This window comes from Myodes glareolus, chromosome 8 (genome assembly GCF_982192425.1).
Source record: "Myodes glareolus chromosome 8, mMyoGla1.1, whole genome shotgun sequence".
Lineage (NCBI taxonomy): Eukaryota > Metazoa > Chordata > Mammalia > Rodentia > Cricetidae > Myodes > Myodes glareolus.
In genome coordinates this window covers 30,276,727-30,286,563 of record NC_142033.1, presented here as the reverse complement: position 1 = coordinate 30,286,563, position 9,837 = coordinate 30,276,727, and positions in this window count along the sequence as shown.

The window sequence follows — 9,837 nt, the reverse complement described above, 5'->3', positions numbered from 1 at the left end:
AATGTTACTGGAAAATCCTTATGGTCAGAGCCTGGCTACTGGCCACCATAATAAGCCAAGTTTATCTGCCCATCCTCAGTAACTGGATGACCAAGGAAAGATAACAGAAAGGCAAAAATAGGGAGGCCTATTCTATGTAGCTACAAGGGGAAGGGGGACAAAGAGGCCCAGTGACCACCCCAAGTCCGGTTCTGGAGTCCTGACATATGGTTTAGGTCTAAATAGAGGGCAATAGGTATGCGTAGCCATGGAGTCAGGGTATAGGCCTGCTCATCATTGTTGCTAGTCTGTCCTATCACGAGGGAGGTTTCACAAGTTGTCAGCTCAGCACTGTGACAAGTCCCCCTGCGGCTGGTACCAGGGCCCCAGGCTCTGCTTTCCCCCAGCAAGAGACTCCAGGGGAAATTCACTCTCTCAGGGGCCATTGTTTCATTAGTCTCACAGCCAAAGGAAGGGACACAAATGTCCCTCTAAAATCTGTTCCCCGCCCCCCAGCTTCTCTGGGTTCCATGGATTAGAGTGTCTCACGAAGAAGCAACTGTGGGCCAGGTATGGTGCATGCCTGAAAGAGACAGGAGGATCTCTGAGTTTGAAACCAGCGTAGACTACATAGAGAGATCCTGTCAAAAAAAAAAAAAATGGGGGGAGGAGGGAGGGAGCAATTATGGGTCAGGCCCTGCTCTAATCATCTGAATGCTCAACTGAGGGAAGATACAGGCTCACTGATGTAAGTGTCTGCTGTAAGCAGGCCTCAGCAGGCCAGAGACACCAGTTCTCCTTAGGAAGGCCTCCACAGGGCTGCTTACAATGTTAGTGAAGGCTAAGAGAGAAAGCCAAGTGTATACCACAACCTCCTTTTGGACTCTAATCTGGGAAGTGACATGTGCCACTTCTGCCCTGTTCTCTTAGTTAAAAGCCAGTTATTGTGTCCAGCTGATTCATAGGACGGAAGGAGGGCACATTGAGACCCAACCCAGAGAGCAAGGACACGCAGATGTTGGAGAGAGCTCTGGAGAGCTCTAAGTGCTTTCTCAGTGTAGTAAGTTAAAGTGAGGATGGGAAGGGGAGCAATGACTCAAACCGGAGGCAGCAGAACAACTTAGAGGGCTGGTGCCAGGGCTTGATGGCCAATGTTTTTCTTTTCAAACTTTGAATTGTTTTATTATATCTGTTTGCTTGTTTTTGTGAGATCGGGTCTCACTATGTAACTGTGGCCAGTCTGGAACTCACTCTGTAGACCAGGCTGGCTTCAAACTCACAGACATCCACCTGCCTCCGCCTCCGGAGTACTGGGATTAAAAATGTGTGCTGTCATACTCTATCTTTAAAAAAAAACAAACAGGCCAGGTGAGGTGCTTCATACCTTTAATCCCAACAGCAGGGAGGCAAGGGCAGGAGGACCTAAGCCTTTGAGTGTGAGGTCAACCTATCTACATAGGGATTTCCAGCTCAGCCAGGGCTACAAAGTGAGACCCTGTCTCAAAACAGGGAGGGAGGTGCAGGGGGCAATGGGGGCGCAGGAGGGCTGGAGAGAAGGCTCAGCAGTTCACAGCATTTATTCCCAGAACCCACAGGGCAGCTCTCTAGTCTGGACCCCCAATCCCAGGGCATCTGAGGCTTTTTCTGGCCTTTGTGGGCACCAGGCATGCACTTGGTGCCCAGACACATATGCAGACAAAACGCCCGCACACATAAAATAAAAATGAGAGCAAAGCCTTACGCTTGGGTAATGCTGTAGTTTTAGTTCAATTCCTGTAGTGTGAACGCTGTAGCTCCTCCCACTCAGAGCCCTGCTATCCGGTTTAATACTTCACTTTATACTCTAACGATGTGCCTTCCCAACTTTGCTTTAAACAATAGAGAACAAGATGGAGGGAGGCTGCAACAGTTCAGCTGTTTTACAGACCTGAACCTGGCCGAGAAGAGGGAAAAGGTCTCCAAGGCCCCCTCCCACAGGTTCACAGTCTTTGAGCTAATTTTCTCTGCCCAAATTACAAGGAAAATTCTTTTCCAGTCTTTAATGTAGTACCAAAGTTTGTCTTGGAATCAATCCCTTCTCCTTCGGGCTTCATCGTGTCCTGTAAAAATCTGAGTGAGGGAACCCTACTCCCCCAGCCCCTAACCCCCCACTCCCTGCCACACCCCAACTCTGCTGCCACACCCCACCCCACACCCTACACCTTCCCAGTCACAGGGTTGAACTTGATTGCTCTCAGATAGCTGCTTCGGAAAGTCTCCCTTGAAAGGAGATTTCCAGAAGGTCCAGGAAACCTTGGAGAACTAGCACTGGGAAGTGAAGCTCTAACCTGATCTCTGGATGGAGTCTTTGCACAGGCAGGGCTAGCGGCTGGCCTGGGTGTAAGGGAGGGATCACCTCCAGTGACATTTTAGGAAAGAGAAGAGAGGAGTGGAATGCTGGAGTCTTCCGGTCACCTGCCAAGTCTGTCTGCCAGATGACCCGCAGCCTCGTCCAAGCTTTGTCTTTAAAGAGCTAGCCTGAGCTTACATATATCTTCTCCCCCAAAAAAGGGAGATGAGGGTCTGGGCATGGTGCCACGGGACTTTAAACCCAGTTCTCAGAGGCAGAGGCAGCCAGCCTGATATACTTAGCAAGTTCCAATGGGACCCTGTCTCTAAAACAAACAAGCTGCTGGGTGGTGGTGCTTGCCTTTAATCCTAGAACTTGGGAGGCAGAAGTAGGTGTATCTCTGTGTTTGGGGCCAACCTGTTCCACAGAGCAGGTAGAACATGCATGACTACACAGAGAAATTCTGTCTCGAAAAAACAAATAAACAAAATAAATTTTTTTAAAAAGTGCCTGGGCTGTGCGAACCGGGTCTCAGATAAATAAAACTAAACCCTCAGGAAGTAGAGATAAAAAGACCAGGGATTCAAGGCCATCCTCTGCTAACACGGTAAATCTGAGGCCAACCTGGGGTACATAAAACTGTGTCAAAACAGAAACACAAGCACACACCAAAAATAGGAATAATACAGGCACAGTTGTTCTGCACTCCCTCAGGGAATAGACAAGAAGGGGAGTCAGGCTATGTTACGCCAGATCCAATTTACTTTTATTTTTTTAATACTTTTTTATTTTATTTTTGGCTTTTTCGAAACAGGGTTTCTCTGTAGCTTTGGGGCCTGTCCTGGCACTAGCTTTTGTAGACCAGGCTGGCCTCAAACTTACAAAGATCCGCCTTTATAATCCAGTGCTGGGATTAAAGGTGTGCGCCACCTGGCTAAATATTTTATTTTTAATTAAGTGTGTACGTGTGGCAAGGCGTGTGGACACATGAACAGGTGCCTTTGGAAGCCAGAGAGAGTGTTGGCTCCTCAGGAGCTTGAGATATAGGCAGTTGCGAACCACCCAACACAGGGCTGGGACCCTAACTCAGTTCCTCTGCAGGAGTAATCCGTGGTCTTAACCAAGGAGCCATGTTTCCGACTCTTGAATATTTTCGAAGCTGCAGACACAAGTCGTAAGCCACCTTTTGGGGTAACTTCTGCCACGGTTCTAGCCATGACAGGTTCATACATTCCCAGGGTAGGGACTAGATGAGGATTAGAAGTGGTAGGTAGGAGAAACAGAGATAAAAAAGAAACACAGAGACACAGGGTAGTACCCATAGGACAATTCAGATAGATACTGAATGCTAAATTCGCCCGCATTTATTTTCCGTATCCTTTTATACCCCAATACAGAAGAGGGGGGAGTAAAAGACTGCCCTAACGAGACACAAAGGACAGCCACAACAGTTACTTGCTTCAGTACTTGAGACACTGAGCCATTATTTCCTGAGTAAGGATTTGATGTCTTGGGCAGGGATGTGCAGTGAACACACCTTAGACCAAGAATCCTGTAGGCAGCCACTCCCTATCTCAAACTTCCTATTTTAATGAAGGAGCAGAAGTATGCTTGAATTCTCTGACCTTTGGTCAGGGTGGAGCAAATCCACCTCTCTGGGCCGTCTTAACATCCTAAACACCAAACAACCACACCCTAGATCAGAGTGTGTAGCCCCGCTTGTGGTAAAGGTAAGCTCAAACTCTCTGACCTCCAGTCAAGGTGGAATAGGTTCGCAGGTCTGTGTGTGTCCTGACAAGAGAAGTTTGAGTGTACAGCCAGCTGATCCCCTGTAGGGGTCTCTCTGGGCTGTTGCACCCTCTCAGAAGATGTCGGGGGAGGAGGAAGATATGCAGCTTTTTCTAACTAATTTAGAGTCCCACAGCATCAGGTGCCTGATTCAGAGAAAGGAACACCGGCTCCCGCTTTCTTCCTGAGGATAAATTTGGGAGACAGTGACCATCACTCCACACTTTTCCTGATCATGTTAGCTTTAGGTTCTGATTGCTGTTTTCAGTTAGAGTCATAGCAGACATTGAACCTAGGGACATCAGTGCTCTAGGCAAGAGCTCTACTTTAGTGAACTCTTTTTACCTTTTAACTTTCCTTGACTTATTTTTAGCGTGTGATGCTTTGCCTGCCTGTTTGCATGTATGCCACATCCGTGATTGGTGCCTGAGGAGGTCAGAAGAGAGCATCGGATCCCCTTGAACTGGAGTTGCAGACAGTTGTGAACCACCGTGTGGGTGCTGGAAACTGAATCCGGGTCCTCTGTAAGAGCAGCAAGTGGGCTTAACTGCTGAGCTAACTCTTAGTGCCTTCCGTTGTGTTTTAAATCAGTGTCTCTTTAAGTTGCCTGCGAAGGCCTTAAGTTTGTGATCCTCCTGCCTCAGCCTCCCATGTAGCTGGAAGTGCAGGCCTGTACCACCACATAGACACTTTGGCTGGGTATATAGCTTGGAGTATAAGGGCTTAGTCAAAATGTATGGATAGGTGAAGATTTGGGGTAAGATTGTTTTTACATTTTTAGATTTTGTGTGTGTGTGTGTGTGTGTGTGTGTGCGCGTGTGTGTGTGTCTGTGCGTGCCCTTATTGCTGCACACACGTGGGATTCAGATGACAACATGAAGGTCAGTTCTCTCTATCCACTCTGTGGGTTCTGGAGATCAAATTTCAGCTTAGTGGCAATCACCTTTAACCACAGAACTATTTTTTTGTTTTTGTTTTGTTTTGTTTTCAAAACAGGGTTTCTCTATAGCTTTGAAATCTGTCCTGGAATTCTCTCTGTAGACCAGACTAACCTCGAGCTTACAGAGATCCACCTACCTCTGCCTCCCGAGTGTTGGGATTAAAGGCATGCACCACAATGACCCAGCTCCATAGAACCATCTTGCTGGTCCAATATATGCTAAATTTTATTGGACAATTGTGGTGCTTTGACTGAAAATGGCCACCATAGACTCTTAGGGACTGGCATTATTAGGAGGTGTGGCCTTGTTGGAGGAAGTGTGTCACTGGGGTTGGGCTTTAGGGTTTCAAATGCTTAAGCCAGGCTCAATGTCTCTCTCTTCCTGCTGCCTGTAGATCTGGATGTAGAGCTCTCAAATCCTTCTCCAGTATCATGTGTGCCTGCATGTTGCCATGTTTCCCACCATGATGATAATGGACTAAACTTATGAACTGTAAGTCAGCCCCAATTAAATGTTTCGCTTTATAAGAGTTGCCATGACCATGGTGTCTCTTCACAACAATAAAACCTTAAGACGCAGAATACTTTTCAAAGTCCTTAAGCCAATTGCATGGTGTGTCAATTTGACACAAGGTAGAGTTGTCAGAGAGGAAGGAGCCTCAGTTAAGGAAATCCAACTGTAAAGCATTTTCTCAGTTAGGGGTCAATGGGGGAGGGTCCAGCCCACGGTGGACCATTCCTGGACTGGTGGTTCTGAGTTCTACAAGAAAGCAGGCTGAGTAAACCATGGGAAGCAAGCCAGTAAGCAGCTCCCTTCCATGTCCTATGCATCGGTTCCTGCCTCCAGGATCCTGCCCTGGATGAGTTCCTGTCCTGACTTCCTTCAGCGAATAGCAGTGTGGAAGTGTAAGTCAAATAAACCCTTGGCTCCCCAACTTGCTTTTTGTTTTTTTAAGAGAGTTTCTCTGTGTAGCCCTGGCTATCCTGCAACTCACTTTGTTAGACCAGACTGGCCTCAAACTCACAGAAATCCACCTGCCTCTGCCTCCTAGGTGCTGGGATTAAATGTGTGCGCCACCACCACTGTCTGGCTCCTAACTTGTTTTTTGGTTCATGGTGTTTCGTCACAGCAACAGAAACCCTTGTAAACAGTGGGTGAACTTTGCTACAGTTCACGTCCTTTAGTTCATTTAGGCATTTGGCCTGGTAAATAGCAGCATCGGACTGTGGTTTAAATTTGTATTTCCCTGATGACTAATAAGGTTGAGAACCATGTTAAATGTTTAACTATCTGGAAACTTTCTTTTGTGACTTTCAGAGGGCCAGAATGTTTTTTAAAAGTGACCTAGAAAGTGGAACAGAGGGGCTAGATAAATGGCTCAAAGGTTTAGAGCACTGAGTACTCTTCCAGAGGTCCTGAGTTTGATTCCCAGCAACCACAGGGTGGCTCACAACCCTCTGTAATGAGATCTGGTGCCCTCTTCTGTTGTGCAGGCAGACATGCAGACAGAATGCCCTACAGCTAATCACCAGGCGGGGCAGAGGGAGTGCAGGCACAAACAGAATGTTTTAGCTGGCTGACCGGAAACTGTCTTCAAGATGAACCCCAGGAGCAGGGGCAGATCCGGGCCCTACACAAAAGAAATGAATAAAGGTGGAATAGAGGAGGCCAGAATGAGAGACCAGTGGTTAGGAACACTGGATGGTGTTCCAGGAATCTGGGTTTGATCCTCAGTATCCACAAAGTGATTTTTAACCATTTATAGCTCTAATTCCAGGGGACCCAATACCCTTTTGGAATTCAGAGGGCACCCATAAGTGGTACACAGACATACATGCAGGCAAACCACCCATACACATTAAATTAAATAAAATAAAGTTTAAAATTTTAGTGCTTTGTTTTGTTTTGTTTTTCAAGACACGGTTTCTCTGTAGCTTTGGAGCCTGTCTTGGCACTAGCTCTTATAGTCCAGGCTGGCCTCAAACTCACAGAGATTCGCCTGCCTCTGCCTCCCGAGTGCTGGGATTAAAGGCATGCACCACCACCACCCAGCAGAGTTTAAAATTTTTAAAAAAAGGAATAAACTCAGGCATGGTTGTGTGTAGGGCCCACGGGTCTACCCATCCTCTCTGGGTTCATCTTGAGGATAGTTTCTGGCCAGACATCTTGTTGCAATTTCCGGCTAAACATCCGATTTGTTCCTGAGCTCCCTCTGCCGCCCCCCCCACCCCCAGCCCCCGCCCCCCCATGATGATCAGCTATAGGGCCATTGTTTACTTCATCTTGGGTTTGGTAATTTTCCCTCCTGGGGGGAATTCCATTGTGCAGCTGTTAGGTGTATAAGGGTTTTCCTAAACTTAAATAAAAGGCATTCGGCATTCTCTCCTCACTAATGACCCGTGTCTCCTGTGTGTTCTTTTCATCTCCAGGCCCTTGCCCAGCTCGTGAATGGTACAGTAGCCCGAACTGTACCACAGTAGGACAAACTGTCCGGTAGAGAGTGCAGGTGTTACAGTTGTGCATGCTTGCAGAACTCTGGAGCCTGGGCAGGAAGAACACTGCTAACTTTGTAGCCAGCCTGAGCTATACATTGAAACAAAGAAAAGGGGGCCAGGGAGATGGCTCAGGGAGGAAAAATGTTGGACCTACGAGCCCAATAATCTGCACTCAAACCACTGGCTCACATCGGTAATCCATCACCCATGGCATGATGGGAGGCGGAGTCAAGAAAATGACTAGCCGCTCACAGCCAGCAGGCCTGCAGTATGCTGTGTGGCAGCAGACCCAAGAGACCCTGGCTCAACAAGGTGGAAGGAACATCCGAAGCTGTCCTCTGACCTCCACATGTGATCTGTCATACAGGAAAGCCTGCATGAACACATACACACACATCACATACATCATACTAGAACACATAAAAAATAATAAAGTTTACAAAATATTTTAAGGTCTTCCCCACCCCCACTCCCTGAAAGAAAGAAAACTTGTAGGCAAGAGTTGAAAATATCAGAGTTTAGCCTGGCGGCAGAGGCAGATGAATCTCTGAGTTCAGCCTGGTCTACAGAGTGAGTTGAGTTCCAGGACAGACAAGGCCACACAAAGAAACCCTATCTCAAAAAACAGAAAGAAAAAAGAGAGAAAAAGAAAGCATGGCAAAAGCACACATTTTTTGTTGTTGTTGTTGTTCTTGAACATATTTTGGGTTTTGCTAATTTTTTTTCATGTTTTGGTTTTATATATTGCAGGGGAGGCTGTGGTCTACTACCCAATTGCCTCTCTTCGCAGGGAGAGTCCACAGTGAATGACAGACAGGTCACCCTGCCCTCCGAAGTGACTGATAATTTGATTTGCCTGGAACTCTCCTGGCTTTAAAACAGATTCTTTTTTTAAAAAAATTATTGACATTTATTGAGCTCTATAAAACAGATTCTTATGTCCTGGAAATCCCTTCAGTTTTGGGGAAACTGGGATGGTTGGATTTAGAGGCCAGCTTGACTGGGTTAAGGGATGCCCAGCAGCTACCCTTCATTCCTTGGTATATCTATGAGGCTGTTTCTGGGACAGACTGGCATTTGGATCGGTAGACTGGGTAAGAAAGAAGCGCCTTCACCTAAGGTGAGGAGCAGGCCACTCCCATCGGCAGAGGACACAGTGAGGTCAAACCGTGGGGAAAAGGCAGACATGCTTTCTCGGCTGTTGTGGGGCCACCATCTTCTGATGCTGGACATCAGTCTTCGGCCTGAAGACCCTGACCAGTTTCAGTGCCTCTTCCTCTCCCCAGGGGTTCCAGGCCTGTGCGCATGGCAAGCCGTGTTCCCTCCTTCAGTCTGCAGATGGCATATGGTGGGATCTCTTAGCCTCCACAATCACGTCAGCGAATTCTCGTGGTAACTCCATCCCTACATCTCTCTCTCTCTGTCTGTGAGGTTGGATCCACTTCTCTAAAGGGCTCTCCCACAAGTCTGGGACGGTAGCTCTGCAGAACAGCATGCCGAGCCCAGGATTAATCCCCTGCACTGAGGAAAACAAACCAGAACCTACTTACCTCTGCTTGGGACATCACAGATGGAGCCAATCTCAGAATTCCGGGACTCTCAAGGCCTTAGCTGGTTTTAAAGCATCGCAGGTCAACTTCTGTCCAGTGCTACTGACTGTCCTTGTCCGCTTCCAGGAGTTGTTCCTATAGTATTCCCAATAAATACGGCATCTGCGGAGCTTGGCGTCACATCCGCTGCTTCCCAGAGGCCAACCTACCCTGCTCGCACACAGTGAGCGCCAACGATAACAGGCATGTCTTTTCTTTGATATCCTGAGCACCGAAACTAGGGACTCCCACATGCTAGGCGCGTGTTCCACCACTGAACAACATGCTCAGCCCTAGAGTACAAGTTTCAATTTTCTAAAATAAGCTTAGTTTTTAAAAATTTTACATGTGTGTGCATTTTGATGACATGTATGAGTGTTCAGTGTGCATGTATCTAGTGTCTGGCACCTACAGAGGTCAGAAGAGTTCATGGCAGCCCCTGGAACTGGCCTTATAGGTGGTTGTGAGCCACCACGTGGGTGCTGGGAAGGGAACCTGGGTCTTCTGGAAGATCAGCAAGTGCCCTTAATTCTAGTCCCATAAAACCCATCTCTTGGCAGTTTGCAAGGGTTCAGACGATTGGGCACCATTCTGTCTACCTAGTATTTCTCCCTCTCTTCTGTCACTGATTACCAACTGCATTCTGATTTTTTTTCTCATTGTTATTTTCTTTCTTCACTGGGGATTGAACTGAAGGCCTCACACAGTCAAGGTAA